Source organism: Pinus tabuliformis, chromosome J (assembly GCF_031772625.1).
Source record: "Pinus tabuliformis cultivar Carrire ecotype Pingquan chromosome J, CPIR1, whole genome shotgun sequence".
Classification (NCBI taxonomy): domain Eukaryota; kingdom Viridiplantae; phylum Streptophyta; class Pinopsida; order Pinales; family Pinaceae; genus Pinus; species Pinus tabuliformis.
In genome coordinates this window covers 1,254,188,560-1,254,211,309 of record NC_142295.1, presented here as the reverse complement: position 1 = coordinate 1,254,211,309, position 22,750 = coordinate 1,254,188,560, and the positions used below count along the sequence as shown (strand labels likewise).

Genomic DNA, 22,750 nt, shown 5'->3' with positions numbered 1-22,750 from the left:
AAAGCTCACAATGGGAGCCATCTAAAAATAAAACTCTTGCTCATGAAACCCATGGAGCAACACATTACAAAAATAATTTTATTCTCTTCTTTTCATCATTTAAAAAGATCATAATTACATGTCATTATAAAGACTAAACCTAGTTACACTTTTTCAACACTTCCTCTTAACTAGGGAGGTATTCATAATGGTATTTGGTCATTCTCAATTTGAAGAATTTCTCATAAGAAGAATCAGATTGGTAACCCATATGTTTAGCATCATGTCTAACCAACATTGTCACATAGAAAGGTCTTGACTAGCAGCTCTATCCACATGTTCAAAGCCCAACTCTTATGATGCCAATGATTTATAGACACCATAATCATTGTCTCTCAAGGTACATACCCCACCCGGGTGTTCACAGAGTATGACCTACTTTGGACTATTCTTATCTTGGATAACCAGTCCTCAAAGAATATCGGTCCTTTACGACTACTCCTATCTTGGATGCCCTATCTCATCCTCAAAGAGCATTGGATGTCATATGTTTACCCAATCCTCCATTGTGTCTTACCACATGAAGACCATAATGATGTGTCTATGTCTCCCTCTCAATTAGGGAGAACATATCAATTCCTAAGCTCCCTCTTGGCTCAAGAATTTCCAAGTTTCTTCCAAGTAAGAAACTTGTTTTCAGACTCCCTCTTAATTAGGGACCTATAATAGCTCCTCAACCAACTACTTCAAGAGCTCCTTCCTTTGATGCCATGAATTTCTTTGTTAAGGAGTCTTCATCTTTTGTGACTTCTTCATTGGGCACAAACCATCCATCACTTTCATTCATGGGTTTGTCATGTCATTATTCCTTTCATCTTAAAGTGATCCATTAGTTTTCACCTGGTCTTTATCCATGTTATATTGCCTTCTTCTTGTTATCTTCTTTAGAAGGATCTTACATCCTTCTACATGATCCTCTTTGAAGACATCCATAGTTCTTCCCTTGGAAGACTTGCATAAACCCATCCAAGTATTTTTTCAAAAATAAGAAATGAACACTTAAATCAAAATTACTTTTGTGATGGTCTTTCATCATGACATCTTCCATTGTGAATCAACATCCTCATACATGTTGACATATCTCCCAAATATATCCATTGTCAAGGGTCTCTGTCTTTTCCAAACTTCCATTAGAGTCTTCATATATTTCTGGGAGATTTCCTAGTAAATATTTTTGGTCTTCTGAATGTTGATTTCCTTTATCATGGTTGCATATCTCACGATCTCTTCCTTTCATATTTCATTTCGTTCCCAAGAGCTTCCAATCAGATTTCCTCAATTCTAGTCAACCAACTCATACTTCATATGAGGACATATTATGCTGATTTCATATAGTGTGATTCATGCTTTCTAAAAAACCTTTCATAGGAGGAGATTCTTTTCCTTTTATCATGCTTCTCAAGATCGAGCAGTGACCCATGTTACCTACAACCATACAACATGAATATATAATATTGAATACAAACATACATACCTTGTTTACCTTTAGGTCATCTAGGCTTCTTTCGGTAGCTTCCTTGATTGGAAAGATCTTCAAACCCTTGATATGCTTCATCTCTTATGCCATCATACCACTATCCCATTAATTCCACAAGTTGGAGTTCTTAATGAAACACTTTCTTCCTCTCTAGATCGGTGAACCCTCCGATAAGGATTCCATCAAAGAATATTGAGGATCTTTCATATGCTTATCCAGCAGATGTTTCCTTAATGGTGATGTCATGGGCTCTTGCTTCTAATGATTTTCCTCTTTCATCTTCCTCCATTTCTTTGGTGAAATGGATTTCTTCTTTTTCGTTCTTGTTATTTCCCCTTTTGGGACAATCTTTCCTGTTGAGCTCATAGCATTGAATCTTAGCTATGTTCTTCTTTCCTTTCGAAAAATGTTTGAATCCATTTTTTCGTCAACCTGTCTTCTTCTATCTTGCATAGAAACTACAAGTTGTTGAATGGGATAACTTTCTTATCCCCATGGATATTTGTTACTTTTTCCTTCAGTTAGTGTATTTAGAACAATGGATATTATTTCCTTATATGAAATCATCTCTTCTAGATCTTGCAGTTTGTGATCTTATGAATATATCCCTTCATCCTTTGATACCTTCAATTTGTGTAGATTAGATCTAAGTGATATGGCCTTTCTTATCGCATCTTTAGAGAATGTTTCTTCCAACTTATCATATATATCTCTTTAATGTCTCCAATTCTGCTATATGAGGGGACCTTTGACTGATTTCATAAGAATCCCTTGAGCCCTTTGATCCCTTTCCATGTACTCAAAGGAGACCTTTCCATTTATATGTTCAATGAATTCACTTTCTTTGAGGACTATGCCTATCCTCCTTTTCCATGCAAGGAAGTTCAATAACCCAACCAACTTATAGATCTCCTTGCAAAAATGAAGTTATTTTTAACATATTAGATTATAGAATAAATGATACTTACTTGACAAGTGAAGGTGAAATATTCAACTTGATCACTTTGATGGTGGTTGATGAAGATATATTAGTACCCCTTTTTAATTATCTTTTTCCAAATGAACTCCTTTCTTCAATGAAAGGAGATTTCCCCTTTTTATGATGACAACGCCTTTGATATAGCTCTCCTTTGATGATGTTTATTTGATGAGGATCTCTTGATGCTTATTCAGATGATATTCTTTAAAGATAAGGAGATGATCCTTGCTTCAATAAGGGGTGATTTCCTTGTAACTTTTTAAATATGATGGCAATGTCTTTAAGCCTTCTTTGGATAACTAGCCTTCAAGATACTTTGACTTCTTCGGTGGTGAATGAGTGCAGATCATAAATGCTTCTAAAGTTTCAACTTTCTCCAAGATGATGTGATCTTTGTCCTTGAAATGATTCTCTTGAATTTATATTTATATACTTTGGACTAGCTTACTTTGTATATATCTTCAACTTAATGAGGGTCTTTGTGGTATTTTAGTGATGTCTTAGAGGATACGAGACTTTTGTTGGTGTAGACTTGTAGTTGTCTTGATTTGATTGATGATCCCAAGGCTTCCTTTTGAAGTAGACTTTCTTCTTCAATGTAGATTTTGACTTCACTTTGATATCCTTCAACTTTCTTTGATGCCTTCCTTGAAACTCGATCCTTGAGTGTCTCTTTGATTAGATGGCATTTCTTAACTGTCACCTTAGATTTGATAACATGTTGAGAAATCTAGGGAATTAACATTAGGTGATTTCTCTTCGAATAGTAACTGCTTGTGAAAGCTTTTTACTTCTTTATATTAGAATATTATTATTCCTAGATTATTAGTTTTCTTCTTCATCAAACAGTAACTAATGCATGAACATAAATAGACAAGAGATATGAAATGTAGGCTATTTGCCAAGGCCGAAACCTCTCACTCTTTGAGAGGAAAACCTGCACAGATTATTCTTATATAGATTCCAACTGACGAATACCAAGACCAAGATCCTTAACCTATTAGCCCCTCTAAGACCAAGACACAAGTTCTCTTCCACATTCTTGTTTACACTCTCTTGGTTCCTCCTACTTGATATCTCACACCATATGTGATGACCCCGAACTGTGATCATTGAACTTGTCAAGGATGTCGAACTTATCCTTCTCCAGTAGCACCGAATTTTGAAGTCATATCACTGAACAGTAGATATTGTTGATAGCATGAAGACCTTTCTCCCTCGTAACAACACTGATATTTTGTCACACACTTGTGACCTTCCTCTTAAGGTGGCACCAAATACTTCACTGGAATATCACTGTAGCAGCACTGAAACACCATAGTATATTACTGAATTGTGTCTCCTTTGTAGCACTAAATCATAGTCTTATCATTTCAACGAACTTTGGCTTCTTCATAGTATATATATATATATCTATATATATATATATATATATATATATATATATATATATATATATATATATATATCCTTGATTAAGTAGTTTTCCTCTGTTGAAGTACCGTGACCTTCCCTCAAAAATCCGAATTGTTATTTCTGAGATTGGCCTTAAAAATCCCTTGTTTTCCCTTCATTACACTTCTGCATTTTGTCCAAACTTATCTTCTTTATGTTACCCTAAATCAGAGCTTGATTGACTTTATAATGCAAAGAACCTTCATATATATTTATAGTGGTTTCCCTCTATAAATAAGCCAACATGTATGTATGAATAGGTGCGTCTCCACAATTTTAAGCCAACATGAGATCTTTAATTCATCTTGAAGCCGTCATAAGGAGGAGAACTTGTGCTTGTCTTTTGGATGGTTTCTAGACAATATTATAGACTCGTATACATTTCTAACATGCCCAATAAGGGCTCTTCATACATGACATTAATTCCTAAAGGCTCTCAATGGGAGCCATCTAAAAATAGAACTCATGCTCATGAAACCCATGGAGAAAGGAATTACAAAAATAATATTATTCTCTCTCTTTTCATCATTTACAAAGATCATAATTACATGTCATTAAGAAGACCAAATCCAGTTACACTTTTTCAATAGACTACTATATTGATTTCAACAAAAAATGAGTATAAACAACTTGTTGACAGTAGAGTGGTCTTTTTCTCCTACAAAGACACATTCTCCTACAAACAATTTTCACTCAGAAATATGACTCCCTATAGCAAGTCACAAAAATGTAAAAATAAAAGGGACTCTCACACAATAGTTCCTTGTACTCCACCTAAAATCAAAAGCATAAACATGCAACTCCTTCACAATGAAGAGTTGAAAAGGGATTCTCTCCTTAACACATTGAGAAAGGACTGAAAAGAGCTACTCAATTGAAGTAACAGTTGTTGCAGATGAAACTGGAAGGTTGTAAAACCTCTAACGAGGCTCTCTCTATGCTCAAATATACCTCCATACTACTTCAAAATTGTCTCTGCCTCTAGCACTAAAAGACGTGATTATGAAAAAGTCCATCATAAAGTGTTCAAATCATAAACTTAAGGCTTCCATTGAGTCCAGGGCGCTAAAAAACCCCATATACGCTTTTCTTGAGCTCAAAAAGGTTAAAAATTGAGCAAAATATGATTCTCCAAGACCAACTCTATTATCTGCCCTGCAAATTGGCAAAAACTACTAACTATGTGACAATTTTTCCCTTACACAGTCTATTAAGCAACAATTTCTCTTGGTACTAGTAATATTTCCACTGCAAAATGTGCAATTTGTTGCCTCTTTAATTTCGCTAATAACCCTTATGCGTCGAATCAGGGTCATGTGGAAGCACATGTGGCCAAGGGCCATGGCTAACCACCCGCCCCCTCCAGCTAAGCCTTGTTCCATCGGCATGTGGTCACACCGTTGTAAATAGGGTTGGGAGTCAAGGCCAACTATCTACCCCCATCGGCTCCGCACCACCTGTGGTCATGTAACAATCACAAGAATCGGGGGTCAGGGCTTATCTGCCTGCGCCCTCTGGGATAGCCTCCTCTACCTAGTCGTATGGGTGTCAACATGGTCAAGATCTAGGGCCAAGTTCCTAGCCCCACTCTCTTTCATCTGCACCATGGGCATGTGGTGTCGTTGTGACTAGGGGTTGGGGCCACTGCCCGACCGCTCCTCCCAAACGCCACAACCATTCGACATTAAATATAAATGGTGACTATAGACGATTAAGAATTATTGTGATGGCCTAATGGTTGGGCATTGAATTGTGTTTTGGCATGTTGAGGGGTCAAACCCCACCGAGGCCTTCAGGCCTATTATAAATTTTTTTCCAACCACGAGGTGCCACATGGTAGCCTCTGATTGGGCCGCCTCAAATCGTACAAACCACCCAAAACATGACAAATAAAACATGTACGATGATGCCACATGTCAAAACCTGGTTGTTCCTCTATCAACACTACCTTGCATAGTCAGTTGACGACTTCAATTGTATGTACCTCCTAGTCAGTAGCCCAATCAACCCTGTTCTTGACATTTTTAGTTGTTGGTCAAAAACTTCAGAACACCATAACTTCTTCATACAATGTCAGATTGGGGTGATTCAAGCATCATTGGAATCAAGACGATGAAAACTATGAATTGACTCTAGATTCAAGAGATTCCAACCAATTTCATTTTTGAGCCTATTTTTTTAATCTATGGATCACCAAGAGGGATAGACGGGTCACCATACAAATGTGTCTTTGGCGATGTTACAAGCATGGATGATGTTACAACATGGGTTTTCTCGGTCATGGTAGTAGATACATACTAAGAAACCATAACATATTCATTCATGGTTAACTGCCCTAAAGAAGATTGTCGAGGGAAACTCAAGGGTGAGTTGAAACGAAAACAACCAGACAAAGGAGCCTGAGATGGAGTATGAGGAGAGGGAAAATGATGGGCCTGATAAAAATGAGACCCTACTCCAATAGGAGAGGAAGTTTGAGGCTCTTCTTGTGGAATCTCTTCAATACTCACAAGACCAAGTGGAAGTGGTTCACCATTGGGTTCGTCATCTGAGATATATAATTTGTGGTTGGGTCTGAGACACCAGAAGAGAAGAGGAAGGTCTTAAAGTAATAGGTGCAGATAACTAAGGGACCTTATGTTGTATAACCTAGGTAGTTTTGTCTCTGATTCATTATATTCAAGTTCAATAACCTCAAGTAATGAGATTCCAGGTGCTTCGGCTTCCACTGTGTCAGATTCACCAGCTAATGGAGAGGTAATCTCGGGGTCAGTACTCACAGGAAAAGATGATTCTGGTGGGTCTATCTCAAATGGAGGAACAAAATTAATAGATCCTGGAGTACTATATTATGTAGTTTGTGTCTTCTTATGCTTCTTACGATGTCTAGGAGTTTCCTTTAGTGGAAGAGGAGGCTTATTTTGCATTCTATTTGAACGACGAAAGGTAGGGTGTTGTTCTTCCATGTTGGATTAAGAAATTTTTAAAAATAACACAAAAAATAAATCAAAAAGGGTAAACTAAGAATAAAGGTTTACCAAGCAACTGTGAACTTCAATATACAACCTTGGAGAACCAAGGATTTACTGTTGGGTATACGAACAAAGTCCCACATTGATTAGAAGTGGTAGAAGTGGGAAGGATCATGGGTATATAAGGATGAACAAATATCTCCATTGGTATGAGGCCTTTTGGGGTAAAGCCCAAAAACAAATCCATGAGGGCTTAGGCCCAAAGTGGAAAATATCATACCATTGTGGAGATATGTGGTGTCCACAGTCCTAACAAGTGGTATCAGAGCCATGCCCCGAAGTTAGCCAAGTGGATGAATCCTCGGAATACCGAACGAAGGTGGTGGGCCCCGGTAATATCACGATGGGATCCGTGGATGAGCTCGGTTAGACAGGCTGTGTGATCCGGATTCTTCATGGACGTGTCCTGGTCCCAACACAGTGAAGAGGAGTTGACCTGGGATAGAGCAAGCTCTCGAGGCAGGTGGTGCTCCATGTAAGGCATGTGCTTCCAACGCATTGGAGCGGAGAATCCTAGTTGGTAGAGAGTGGACGGATGGATAATTGCTTGAGGGGAGGCTCGATGGTCCTTTGTTCGAGGGGATGGTTGTTGGGTATACGACCAAAGTCCCACATTGACTAGAGGTGGGGAGGATCATGGATATATAAGGATGGACAAATATCTCCATTGGTATGAGGCCTTTTGGGGTAAAGCCCAAAAACAAACCCATGAGGGCTTAGGCCCAAAGTGGACAATATCATACCATTGTGGAGATATGTGGTGTCCAGAGTCCCAACAAGTGGTATCAGAGCCAAGTTCGAGGTTACCCAAGTGGATGAATCCTCGGAATGTCGAACAAAGATGGTGAGCCCTCGTAAGCTTGTGGATGAGCTCGGTTAAATAGGTGGTGTGCTCCGGATTCTTCATGGACGTGTCTTGTTCTCCAACACGGTGAAGAGGAGTTGACCTGGGATGGAGCAAGCTCTCGAGACAGGTGGTGCTACCATGTAAGGCGTGTGCTTCCAACGCATTGGAGCGGAGAATCCTGGTTGGTAGAGAGGGGAGAATCCTGCGGATGGTTTGAGGGGAGGCTCGATGGTCCTTTGTTCGAGGGGAGGATTGTTGGGTATACGAACAAAGTCCCACATTGATTAGAAGTGGTAGAAGTGGGAAGGATCATGGGTATATAAGGATGAACAAATATCTCCATTGGTATGAGGCCTTTTGGGGTAAAGCCCAAAAACAAATCCATGAGGGCTTAGGCCCAAAGTGGACAATATCATACCATTGTGGAGATATGTGGTGTCCACAGTCCTAACATTTACATACGGGCAAGCAATTTCCCTGAATGTTGTGTTCAGTGTATCATAGTATACAAGGCCGCCGACTCGATCACCTATGGTGAGGATAGTAACCTATGGTGAACTTCCAAAATATACTCAACGGTACATGGAAGTGCAATATGTGTTAGTGTTGTATAATGCATAACCATACAATGAGAGCGTTCCCATATACTTTTCACGCATGGAGTGCCATCTAATATACCCGAATGTATGTGGAGAATGATATGAGACACTTACGTACGTGGAACGGGATATCACCCCCGAAATGCAACGCTGGGAAAAAAGATGACAACTCCTATGTTTATAGACATCGTAACATGTCTATAGCCTAGACCTCTAGATGTTTTCATTAATGTGTCAAGTGATACTTAAGATTGATTCAATAAATTTTAAAGTTTATCTTGAATCAAGTTTCAGTTTTCAAGGCTCACCACAAATTTCACCTAAATATCCTAAAAATTTAAACTAGCATGATGAAATGAAACCTTCCTTTTCAATGAAAAACTATGTATGGGAGGCAAGAGAACAAAGAATATGCAGCATACAAGGTGCAACAAACAATATTGTTAATCAATTCCCCTAATGCAATTGTTCCTAATTCCAATTTCATACACAAAACCCTAGATGCAATGCATGATGCATGAGATTTTTCTTTTTAATTCCAATTAATTTTCAAATGAAAACTAAGATATTTTCCTAATCACTGATAAAAGAAACTATTCAAAACAATGATTGAAACATTAATTCCTTCAAGAAATCAACGATCAAGCAATCAATTTGCTAATGACCTAATTGACAAGAACAAAGAAAAATCTAAGAAAATTCTTATCAAAGGCACTCAAAACCAAAAGAAAACAAGATGAAGGCTTCTGAGAGACCAATACACACTCAGGGACATAAGGAGGACCAACTTGAACAAATTTAATCAGAGAGAAAATCATAAAAGATCAATTTTTTACATGAAACAGGGGTTAGTGTAGGTGTAGATAGGCTATTAATGCTCTACAACGCAGGTGCAGAGAAGGCCAAAGAGCACTACAACACTCCGTCAGCAGGCTAGGGAGAGCATTGATCAAGGAAAAGCCAAGTTCTAACACAAAAATTCAAATGAAGCTCAATGAAAGGTCTTCCTATGGAAAATTTAGACTGAGTGAGGCAATGGAGGTCTATTTAAGAGGTGAAACAAGTACTAGGGACAAGTAAACCACTGAGGGAATGAATCTTTCCCCAATGGAGTCACCAATTTGTTATGAAAAATTTACGAATGTGGGTAGAAGTATCTTCCCTAGACCTAGTGGACTCGTCTAAAACAACAGAAAGAAAAGAATATTTAGTTCCCCTTAGAGAAATTGGAGAATGGAAAGAGGCTTACTTGGGATCCACCGCAAGCTCTTCTCTCCTCTCATCTTGTAAGCTCCAAATGTAGCTCTGATTACTATAATTAAAACTTTCATATACAATAAACAAAATTCAAAGATCTACAACATCTATGTAGAATTATCCAGTTAGTCTATTCAATGGATCAACAAAGCATTGAAATACATGAATGTAAACATAACATAACACATATAGGAAAACAATATACTTTTTGTATTAATATGAATAGGAGAGAGTTTACGACCAAGAATAGTAGTTGATCTTGTATAGATATCCCCAAGTTGACTTCTCCATCCTTGTCACAAAGAACACCTCAATGTCACCCTAATGCATGAAGATGTTGACTCACTTAGATTCAAGGTAGCAACATGACGATATGATTAGTCTCCAAAAGCCAACCTTGATGTTGTAGATGGTTGTAAATTTATAGGAGAGTGTGGTAGTTTAGGAATTATTATCCATTTACCAATCTAGGCTTGAGATCCACTCTTGATGGGAGGATGAGCTCAAGGGATAAGAGGTGAAATCTCCAAGGTAGGATCAGATAAGATTCAAAGTTCTTATCCAAGGTAAATGGTTGAAAAACTCTTGGAAACTTCTTGAAGAGGAAGCTTGAGGACTATTTTTATTTTTCCCAAATTTATAGAATTAGCGCACCCCCAACAAGGGACAACCTGTTGCTGATCAGTGCTGGTGAAGAATTGAGCAACCTATTGTTGAACGTAGGTCCCTAAAGGGCTAGGATGCACTAGGCCTTAAAAGTACTGATTTGAGGCAGTCAGCCCAGAAAATCAGGGATTTGAGAGAGTCATGCTTAGGAATTTATGTAGGGATGATGACAAGGTGTTCACAGATGTTGATTGATCTAACTTGTAGGCCTATTGACCATATGCAACAAAATGGCCTATAACATTAACCATGGTAAAAAATTAGTGTAACAATGTATTTATGTTACATTAATCTTGACCATGATTGAACAGGGTTAGTGATACGTTAATGTTACAATAATTGTTACATTAATGGTTAAATAAGGTATACGAGGTTCACAATGGTTGACAAGGTTGACCATGGTTGATCGAGTTAGACCTTAGTTGACTAAGGTTGACCATAATTACCATGGTTGTCGAATGATGAATAGGATAGATTATGGTTGGATATGGTTGAACTTGGTATACCATGGTTGACATTAGTTGACCATGGCCAATCATTGTTGACCATGGATGAAGAGTATAGATTATGGTGGACTAAGCATGACCATGGATTTCAATGTTGACCATGGTTGGTCATGGGTGGGCATGATTTGACCATGTTCTCCAAAGTTGATTATGGTTTACCATTGTTTAGTTGGCTTGACCATAGTTGAACATGGTCAACTATGGTTGAACTTAGTGACCATATTTGACCATGGCTAATTTTTTATAATGGTTGACTATGGTTAACTATGAGTGACTATGGGGGAACATGGTTGACCATGATTGTCAATGTTTAATTATAGATAAATATGGTGCATGGTCAACCATGGCCAAGTGGTTAACCATATTAGTCACATTATGACATGGTCATCATAGTAGTTGACAATGTGTTAAGTGGTCAATCGTGTTAGTCACATTGCAACATGGTAATCACCGTAGCACCATGGATGACCATGTTTGTCCATGGATGACCATGGTTGGTGTGGTGACCATTGTTAAAAATGATTAATGATAGTTAAATGGTCAACCATGGATAATTCATCAATCATGTGTGACCATGTCTAAACATGGTTGAAATGGTTAACCATGTTCACTATGGTGGACCATGGTTAACAATGATTGATGATGTTTTCTATGGTGGACCATAGATGACAATCATTACTCATTTTCAATCAAGGTTGACCATGATCAATGAATTGTTTAAGGTTGACCACTTGACCATGGTTAACCACGGTTAACCATGGTTAACCATGTTGTCTATAGTTTACCATTGTTAACTATGATTATCCATGGATGCCCACATTTGTCTATGGATAACCATGGTTGACCATGGTGACCATTGTTGATCATGGCTAACGATGGGTAAGTGGTCAACCATGGACAATTAATTGACCATGGTTGATATGGTTGACCATGACTATGGTTGACTATGGTTTATCATGGTTGACTACGATCACTGTGGTGGAGCATGGTTAACCATGGTTACCCATTATTGATTATGGTTGACTATGATCACTATGGTGGACCATGGTTACCTATTATATATCATGGTTAACCATGATCAATGAATCATCCATGGTCAAGCATTTGACCATGGGTGTTCACTCAACCATGGTCAACCATTTAACAATGATATTTATGGTTAACCATAGTTGACTATGGTTTTCCATGCATGTCTAGCTATATCCATGGTTACCCATGGTAAACCTTAATTGTGGTTGACCATTATTGACCATAATCAACCATAGTTAATTATGCTTGCCTATGGTTATCAGTAAATACTATAGTTATTTATGGTTGACCACTTAACCATTGTTAATCATGGCCCAATGGTCAACCATGGATAACTCATCAATCATGGTTAACTATAGTTATTTATGGTTACCTATGAGAGGATATAGTTAACCGTGGTTGACCATGACTGACATTATTTCACCATGGATGGAAATGATATGCATGTTAGACATGGTAGACTTTGATTGAGGAGGGATGACAATGACTCCCTATTGTTAATCATGGTTGATTATGGTTAAGTATTGTTGGCTATGTTAGACCATGGTCAACCATGGTGGACTATTGATCATGGTTTAACCATGTTGACCATGGTTTATCATGCTTTATAAGGTTAAACCATGGTTGTCCACTCAACCATGGTTAACTGCTTGACCATGGTTGACCATGTTGCTACGATTAACCATGGTTGACTATGGTTGTCCATGCATGACCATGTTTTTCCATGGATGACCATGGTCGAAAATGGTGACCATTTTTTAGCATGGTCAACGATGGTCAAGTGATTAACCATGGACAATTCATTGACCATCTTTGACCATGCCTAACTAAGGATGTTAACATTTACCTGTAGATAATTGTTTTTTACCATTGCTAACTATGATCGACATGTACACTGCGGTTGGCCATATTAACCATGGTTAACCATGTTGAGCATTGTTGAGCATGTTTTGACCATGTTTAACCTTGGTTGACCATTATTGGCCATGCTAACCATGTTGAACATGTTCTCTACGAGTGACTATGCTTGACCATGGATGACCATGGTTTACCATTTTTTAACATGGCTAACCAAGGGTTGAACATGGTTGACTTAGTTATGCATGGTTTACCATGGTTGACAATGCTTTTCATTCATTGCATTGCAATGTGAATATTTGTCCATCGCATTACAACATTATTTTTGGTCCAATTGTGAAGACATTTATGGAATGTCACAATGTGACGTCATTTGTTTTTCATCACATTATGAAGTTATTTATTGCTAATAACTTTGTGACATCACTTAGTGCTCATTACATTGCAATGACATTTGTATTTCATCACATTATAACAATATTTGTTGTTCGTCACATTTTGAAGCCATAACAATGCAACAACGTTTCTTGTTCATCACATTGTGATGTTGAATGTCACAATGCAACATCATGGTTGACCATATTGACATTGTGACATCATATTTTGGTGTAATTACGATGTTGCTTATTGTTTTTCACATTGTGACATTGTTTGTTGTTACTCACCTTTTGATATTGTTTATTATTTGTCACATCACAATGAAACAATGTTTGATTTTACATGTCACATTGTGACATCAATTTTTTTATTTATTAATGACTATAGTAATTCATTTTAATCTCTACAGATATCTCTACATTATTATATAGTTTTTGCTATATATAATTATCTTTATGTATGGTTATAAATATGTAATTATATTTATTAATAGACCGTATACATGTATTAATATATTTTTATAATGTTAATAAGATTTAACTAATATTATAAACTTATTAAAATTTAAATAATATTAAATTATATATTGAAATGGTTGTGGTTATATAAGCATGATCAACCTTAACTAATAATTGTTTGACCTTATTAAACCTTAGTGGACAATAATTTGAACATACTTCATCATATTTAATTATAATCAACTAAACTCAAACAATCAATATATAAAAAATAAAACCCTTGAGTGAGCGAGATCAAATTATCCTTTAATTTGTCGCTGGTGCTAGATAATATTTAATATTTACATAACCATTTTTATTTCACTATATATTTGACAAATAACTTAATTTTTTTTATATGAAATTATATCTGGAAAATAATTTTGACCACTCATTTGATTAATTATCTATCCTCGCTTGCGATGCTGTTAATTAAATGCATCCTCACTGCTACGCTGAATTGTTCCAAAATTTGCACAAATTTCTAGGTTCACTGGACTTTACCGCATGAATACGACATCAAGTTTTTATTTGAAATTTGGGTAGAAATCAGAAAAAATATATTTTTAAGTTGTGGAATTTATATCATCGACCATTGAACCTATTTTCATGTTTAAAAATACAATTTAAATAGATATAGTAATGTGATTTTTATTAAAAATTTGTGTCAATGTGGGATTGAGTAAAAAGACAATAAGATAGATTTTTTGGGAATAGATTCCGCCATAATTGACCATGCAAAATGCCATTAGGCCTTCCAGATCCTGAAACCATCAACAACCAGTCCGCTAGGGTTTTTCAATTCTTTTAGGAATTGATCCTCACATCAAAATTATATATTACAATATTTTGAATAATTAAAAAATCATTTAAAATATATATAAAATTAAAATAATTACAATTTGAACAATTTTCCATAATCAAATGGTTGCTGAAGAAAATCAGAATCCTAAACAGTGTAGACTCCTACGTTGCTCGGAACTATTATAGATTTTGTCTCGTGCAAGGAGTTACACAGATAATATTGAACGTCCGTCCGGGGAGAGATTTAGAGTATTGTGTGGCAGTAGAGTGGCCCATAGATTTTGAGAATGGGGAGTGAAAGTTGCACGAGAGAGCAATTCTCACAGATTCTTTCTTCTTTTATCTTCCTCCTCCCCCTGCTTCAGATAACGATGGGCGATGCGGCAGATGCATCTTCCGACAGCATAGTGTTAGGAGCCTCTTTGACCGGTGACCAGACCAGGATTTCCAAGAGCGGTGTCTTCAAATTGGGATTTTTCAGTCTCGCCAAAAACGACGCTCAGCAATGGTATATGGGTATTTGGTATGCCACATCGTCAGATCAGGCAATCGCTTGGGTTGCCAACAGAGAGCAGCCGCTGCAAAACGCTTCCGGCATCTTCAATCTCACAGAGGAAGGGAGTCTCCGTCTGTTTTATGGGGAATCCATCGTCTGGTCCTCTGAGGGGAAGGGGCCGAAGAAGCCTTCTTCGGCTGTGATAATGGATTCTGGTAACTTGATGGTGCTGAGTGCGGATAATACCTCCGAATGTATTTGGCAGAGCTTCGACCATCCGGGAAATACGTGGCTGCCTGGGATGAAATTCAGTGTGACGCAGAAACTGACTTCCTGGAAAAACCTTTGGGATCCGAGTCCAGGGCCTTTCGCCCTTCAGATGGATGCTGGAGCCGATCAGTTCGTTCTGGTGTGGAAGAGCAAGATCCAGTACTGGGTAAGCGGTGCCTGGAACGGCCATTCTTTCAGCGGAATCCCAGAGATGGCGGATAATTCCCTCTATAGTTACATCTACAATTTCAGCTTTTTCAATAGCAGTAACGATTCCGACAAGTATTTCACTTATTCTGTGAAGCCTAATTCCACGTTTCTGTCGCGTTTTGTCATGGAAGCTTCGGGACAATTTCGAGTGTACACCCTGCGGCGTACAGATAACGAATGGATCAAGTTATGGACAGAACCCGAAGAGCAGTGCCAGGTGTATGACGTGTGCGGGCCTCAGGCATCGTGCAACAATGACAATCTCCCGGCCTGTAGCTGCTTGCAGGGCTTTGTCCACAAACACAGCCATGGATGGGACTCTCAATGGTCCAGCGGATGTGTTCGGAGGTTCCCGTTAAAATGTAGCCATGCCGGAAAACGGCTGACTGCCGTTCGATTTGCAGAGTTGACTGGCAAATCCATGCCTGCTGAAGGAATCAGATACAAAAGGCAAGGGCAACGGCTGTGCGAGGCGGCCTGCGTCAAGAATTGTTCCTGCACCGCATACGCCTATGTTGTTGACAGCACTTCACGAAGCACGTGCTTCATGTGGTTCGGTGAATTGCTAAATATTTCCGATACTTCCAACGGTATCTCTCTGTTTCTGCCATTAAATCCCTCTGATTTTTCTTACTCTCCTAAGAAGGCGACTCCGCCAGGCCTAGTGGGTGGCGTCGCCGGTGGAGTGGTTTTTTTTATGGCCATTGGCCTCGTGTTGTTGTTTCTTTGTTGTTGTAGGCGCTCCCTGGGATTGTCTGCAACAGAATACGCGCCAGCTACTCTGACTGTATATACTTACAGAGTGCTGAAGAGTGCAACGAAGAATTTTTCTGAGCGTTTGGGAAGCGGAGGTTTTGGCTCCGTGTTCAAAGGGATTCTACCAGACGGTTCTCTGGTGGGTGTTAAGAGGTTGGAGAGTGTAAGTCAAGGCGAGAAGCAATTCCGCATGGAGGTGAGCACCATCGGAACAATGCAGCATGTGAATTTGGTTCGGCTGCTAGGGTTTTGCATCAAGGGCTCTAGAAGACTCTTGGTGTACGAATACATGCCCAATGGTTGCCTCAGCGACTTTCTGTTCAGCAAAACTCAGAGCGACGATCAGCAGTCGAAGGAGCTGGACTGGAAAACGCGCTTCGGCATCGTTGTGGGAACTGCGCGGGGAATCGTTTACCTGCACGACAACTGCAGGGACTGCATCATCCACTGTGACATCAAGCCAGAAAACATCCTCCTGGATTCGAATTTTTGCCCCAGACTCTCTGATTTTGGGCTGGCCAAGCTTTTGGGCAGAGAGTATAGTAAGGTCCTGACGACCATGAGAGGAACCAGAGGTTATTTGGCTCCAGAGTGGATCTCCGGCCTGCCAATAACCGTGAAGACCGACGTTTACAGCTTCGGCATGACATTGCTCGAAATAATTGCAGGGCGGAGAAACATGGATGGGGATTTGGATTCTGGCGAGCTGTTCTTTTCCGCTTGGGCTGCAACTCAGGTAAGTAGCGGAAACGTCATGGAGGTGCTTGATAGGAAATTGATGAACTTGAACAATATAGAAGTGGAGCAGGTGAGGAGGGCTGCCATCGTGGGGGTATGGTGCATTCAGGATGAGCAAGAGAAGAGGCCAACGATCAGCCAAGTGTTGGAGATATTGGAAGGCGTTGTAGACACCCCACCACTTCCCCCGGTTCCCCTCTCTATACGGAGGTTTACCCAAACAGCCAGCAATCTTGGCCTCTTCTGGGAAAATGATCCTTACGCGTCTGCACACAACAGCCGTGATCATCCCTCTACGCCGCTGTAAAAGCACCACACAATAATTTTCTTTGTTTGGTTGGTTGCAGTATTATACCTGCGGATACAAGTTATTTTAATTATATGGTAATTTCATTGAAGTCAAATTGGTTCCACTTTCAATTGGTTTATCCTGAAATTTGCCAATGTTTTTCAGTGGTTCACGCTGATATTATTAAATATAATATCTACAAATTTCACAAATTAAATATCGACCAAATGGAAAGAACCAGTCGAATTTTATGCCATTATTAGCCGAACGCTCCCCTATTTCAACCCCACGTGGATGAGCCAGTGTTGATTTTTTTATTTTATTTTTAATCCACGGTCGAGATTGTATGTGAAGCGAATATGCTTCAAAGATACTTCGTCTTAGAGCAAAATCAACGGCTTAGGTTTGGGGTAGTACGAAGCGTTTTCATGAAAAATATTTTCCAACTAAAATTAAAAGAGCAGCGTTGACAGGTGATTAACTTGGAACGGTCAGGCGGTTAGATGATGGCGTTTCAACAGCCGACGCTTCCGTATTTTTTTTCATTTCGTACGGTTCATGTGGGGTGTAGATACCATGAACAAATAGGCGGCTTAAGCCCGTCCAGATTAAATATACTAATAGAATTGAAAAATACAAAAATATGGATGAGCCGTAACATTTGGAAGATATATAATAAAGAGAATGAAATAGAGTGCCTGTTATCTAAAAAAATTGGCACAATACTCTACCATATTATTTTAAAATGTGCCTGTTAACATTGGTGCATTTATTTTATAAACTACCATATATAATACGACAGGTTTTTCTTACTGATAATCAGATTACATTCTCAGGACAAGCTGAAAAGGGATTATATTTCATTTAATAAGAATATGATTCCATTGCATTACATTCCTATTTAGTAAAATGTATTTACAATGGAAAGGAAAGAAAGGTATTATAATTTTTTTAATAAGAATATAATTCTTAATTTTTTTTAACATTTTTACGTAAATATTAATAAATATTTTAGTGTAAATATTAATAAATAAAAATAATTTTAATTTGTTTTAAAAATGTTTGAAAATTACATTTATTAATGTTATTTTAAAACATATAATAATAAGAAATTATTATTATTTAATTTAATGTTCATGAAATCAGAGATTTAAAAAAAAAAAAAAAACTTACATATTTTATTTTTTTAAATTTGAATTTATAGGTTTTTGAAAAAATATTTATTTTTATTATTAAATTTGTTTTGAAAATAATATAAATAAAATTTTATTAAATAATAATGATGATATTAAAAAATGTTTTATTAAATGATAATAATAGTTATAATGAGATTAATATTGATTGATTATATTTTAAGAAGGTAACTAATTATGAAATATATTTATTTATTTATTTATTGTGTTAGTTTTTTAAAAGATTGTCTTGATATGAAATATTGGACGATGGTCAACCATAGTTAGTCATGGTCAATCATTCTCAACCATAGTTAACCATGGTCCAATGTTGCATTGTGACAAATATTGTATCAATACAAAAATCAATCATGGGGAACCATGGTTCATTGTCATACCGTGACAAAGATTGTCTCAATATGTAAATCAACCATGGTCAAACATGCTTATTTTAGCGTTTATAATATTTATCAGAGGGTTTGTATACCTTGGTTTATAATACTTATCTTAGGATTTATCATAGGATTTTCTCAATATGAAAATCAATCATAGTCAACCATGGTCTAATGTCACATTGTGACAAAGATTGTATCAATATGAAAATAAACCATGATCCAACGTCACATTGTGACAAAGATTGTCTTGACATTACAATCAATCATGGTCAACAATCATGGTCACATTGTGACAAACATTGTCTCTTGGTCCAACATCACATTGTGACAACCATGGTCAACCATGGTCCAACATCACATTTTGACAAAGATTGTGTCAATATGAAAATCATTCATGGTCAACCATGGTCAACCATGTTTATTTTAGGGTTTACAATATTTATCTTAGGGTTTATATACCTTGGGTTTATAATAAGATTTTCTCAATATGGAAATCAACCATGGCCAACCATTGTCCAATGTTGCATCGCATCAAAGCTTGTGTCAATATGAAAATCAATCATGGTCAACCATAGTCCACCATCACATTATGACAAAGATTGTGTCAATATGAAAATCATTTGTGGTCAACCATGGTCAACCATGTTTATTTTAGGGTTTACAATATTTATCTTAGGGCTTATATACATTGGGTTTACAATAAGATTTTCTCAATATGAAAATCAATCATGGTCAACCATCTTTCACATTGTGACAAACATTGGCTCCATATGAAATCAACCATGATCAGTCATGGTCCAATGTCGCATTGTGACAAAGATTGTCTCGACATTACGATCAATGGTTAATCATGGTCAACCATGCTCACAGTGTCACAAAGATTGTCTCTTGGTCCAACATCACATTGTTACAACCATGGTCATCCATGGTTTATCGTCGCGTTGTGACAAATATTGTCTCAATATGAAAATCAACCATGGACAACCATTGTCCAACGTCGCATTGTGCAAAAGGTTGTCTTAATATGAAAATCAACCATGGAAAACCACGGCCAACCATTGTCCAACGTCGCATTGTGCGAAAGGTTGTCTCAATATGAAAATCAATCATGGTAAACCACAGTCCAATGTCACATTGTGAGAAAGATTTTGGTGGTATGAAAATCATATGTGGTCAACCATGATTATTTTACAGTTTATAATATTTATCTTAGGGTTTATATGCCTTTGGTTTATAATAGGATTTGCTCAATATGAAAATCAATAATGGTCAACCATGGTCCAATATCGCATTGTGACAAGGATTGTCTTAATATGAAAATAAACCATGATCAACCATGGTCCAACGTCACATTGTGACAAAGATTATCTCGAAATCAAAATCAATCATGGTTAACCATGGTCATATTGTGACAAAGATTGTATTTTGGTCCAATGTCACATTGTGACAACCATGGTCCAACGTCTCATTGTGACAAAGATTGTGTTAATATGAAAATCAACCATGGCCAACCATTGTCCAACGTCATATTGTGCCAAAGGTTGTCTCAATATAAAAAACAATCGTGGTCAACCATAGTCCAACGTCACATTGTGACAAAGATTATGTCAATATGAAAATCATTTGTGGTCAACCATGTTTATTTTATGGTTTATTATATTTCTCTTAGGTTTTATATACCTTGGATTTATAAAATTTATTCATTGGGTTTAATATTATTCCCTTGGGTTTTTAATATTAATCCCTTGGGTTTATAATATTTATCTTAGGGTTTATATACCTTAGATTTATAATATTAATCCCTTGGGTTTAATATTATTCCCTTGGATTTATAATACCTTGGGGTTTTAGAATCAATCCCTTGGGTTTATACTATCAATCCCTTGGGTTTATCAATCGAGTGTTCATATCCCTTAAGTTTATCAATCCATTGGTCCAACATCACAATGTGACAACCATGGTACGATGTCACATTGTGAGAAATATTGTCTCAATATGAAAATCAACTATGGTCAAGCATGTTTATTATAGGGCTTATGGTCACATTGTGAAAAAGATTGTCTCTATATGAAAATCAACCATAGTAAACAATGGCCAACCATTGTCCAACGTCGCTTTGTGCTAAAGGTTGTCTTAATATGAAAATCAATCATGGTCAACCATTGTCCAACATCGCATTGTGCCAAAGGTTGTCTCAATATGAAAATCAATCATGGTCAACCATAGTCCAACGAAGCATTGCGATACAGATTGCGCCAATATGAAAATCATCCATGGTCAAACATGTTTATTTTAGGGTTTATAATATTTATCTTAGGGTTTATATACTTTGGGTTTATAATAAGCTTTTCTCAATATGAAAATCAATCATCATCAACCATGGTCCAATGTCGCATTGTGACAAAGATTGTCTCTATATGAAAATCAACCATGATCAACCATGGTCCAACATCGCATTGTGAAAAACATTGTGTCGACATTACAATCGATCATGGTCAACCATGGTCACATTGTGACAAAGATTGTCTTTTGGTTGAACATCACATTGTGACAATTATGGGCATCCATGGTCATCCATGGTCCAACGACGCAATGTGACAAAGATTGTCTCAATATGAAAATCCATCATGGTCAACCATGGCCAACCATTTTCCAACGTCGCATTGTGCCAAAGGTTGTCTCAATATGAAAATTAATCATGGTCAACCATAGTCCAACGTCGCATTGTGATAAAGATTGTGTCAATATGAAAATCATTTGTGGTCAACCATGTTTATTTTAGGGTTTATAATATTTATCTTAGGGTTTATATACCTTGGGTTTACAATATTTATCCCTTGGGTTTATAATCCCCTGGGTCATTAATATTATTCCCTTGGGTTTATAATATTAATCCCTTTGGTTTACTATTAATCCCTTTGGTTTATACCATGGTCATCTATGGTCAACCATGGTCTAACATCACATTGTGACAAAGATTGTCTCAATATGAAAATCAACCATGGTCAACCATTGTCCAACGTCATATTGTGCCAAAGGTTGTCTCAATATGAAAATCAATTACGGTCAACCATAGTCCACATCGCATTGTGACAAAGATTGTGTCAATATGAAAATCATTTGTGGTCAACCATGTTTATTTTAAGGTTTATAATATTTATTTTAAGGCTTATATACATTGGGTTTATAATATTTATCCCTTGGGTTTGATATTATTCCCTTGGGTTTTTAACATTAATACCTTGAGTTTATTATTCCCTTGTGTTTATAATATTTACCTTAGAGTTTATATACCTTGTGTTTATAATAATAATCCCTTTGATTTAATATTATTCCCTTGGGTTTATAATACCTTGGGGTTTTATAATTAATCCCTTGGGTTTCTAAATCGAAGTGTTCATTCCCCTTAGGTTTATCAATTCCTTGGTCTAATGTCACAATGTGACAACCATGTTCATCCATGGTTAACCATGGTCCAACATCGCATTGTGAGAAATGTTGTTTCAATATAAAAATCAACCATGGTCAACCATGTTTATTATAGGGTTTATGGTCACATTGTGACAAATATTGTCTTAATATGAAAATCGACCATGGTTAATAACCACGATCACATTATGACAAATATTGTCTCTTGATTCAATGTCGCATTGTGACAAGCATGGTCCAACATTGCATTGTGACAAAGATTGTCTCAATATGAAAACCATGGTCCAATGTCGCATTGTGACAAATATTGTCTTAATATGAAAACCATGGTCCAATGTCGCATTGTGACAAATATTGTCTTAATATGAAAATCAACCATGATCAACCATGGTCCAACATCGCATTGTTACAAAGATTGTCTCGACATTACAATCAATCATGGTAAACCATGGTCAACCATGGTCACAATGTGACAAAAATTATCTCTTGGTCCAATGTCACTTTGTGACAACCATGGTCATCCATGGTCTAATGTCACATTGTGACAAATATTGTCTCAATATGAAAATCAT

At 37.2% G+C, this 22,750-nt stretch overlaps 1 pseudogene; it reads left to right on the top strand.

Annotated features, from left to right (window-relative positions):
- The first annotated feature begins 14,656 nt into the window (after positions 1-14,656).
- LOC149231760 (G-type lectin S-receptor-like serine/threonine-protein kinase At2g19130 pseudogene) lies at positions 14,657-17,200 on the top strand (annotated as a pseudogene).
- The last annotated feature ends 5,550 nt before the right edge of the window (positions 17,201-22,750 follow it).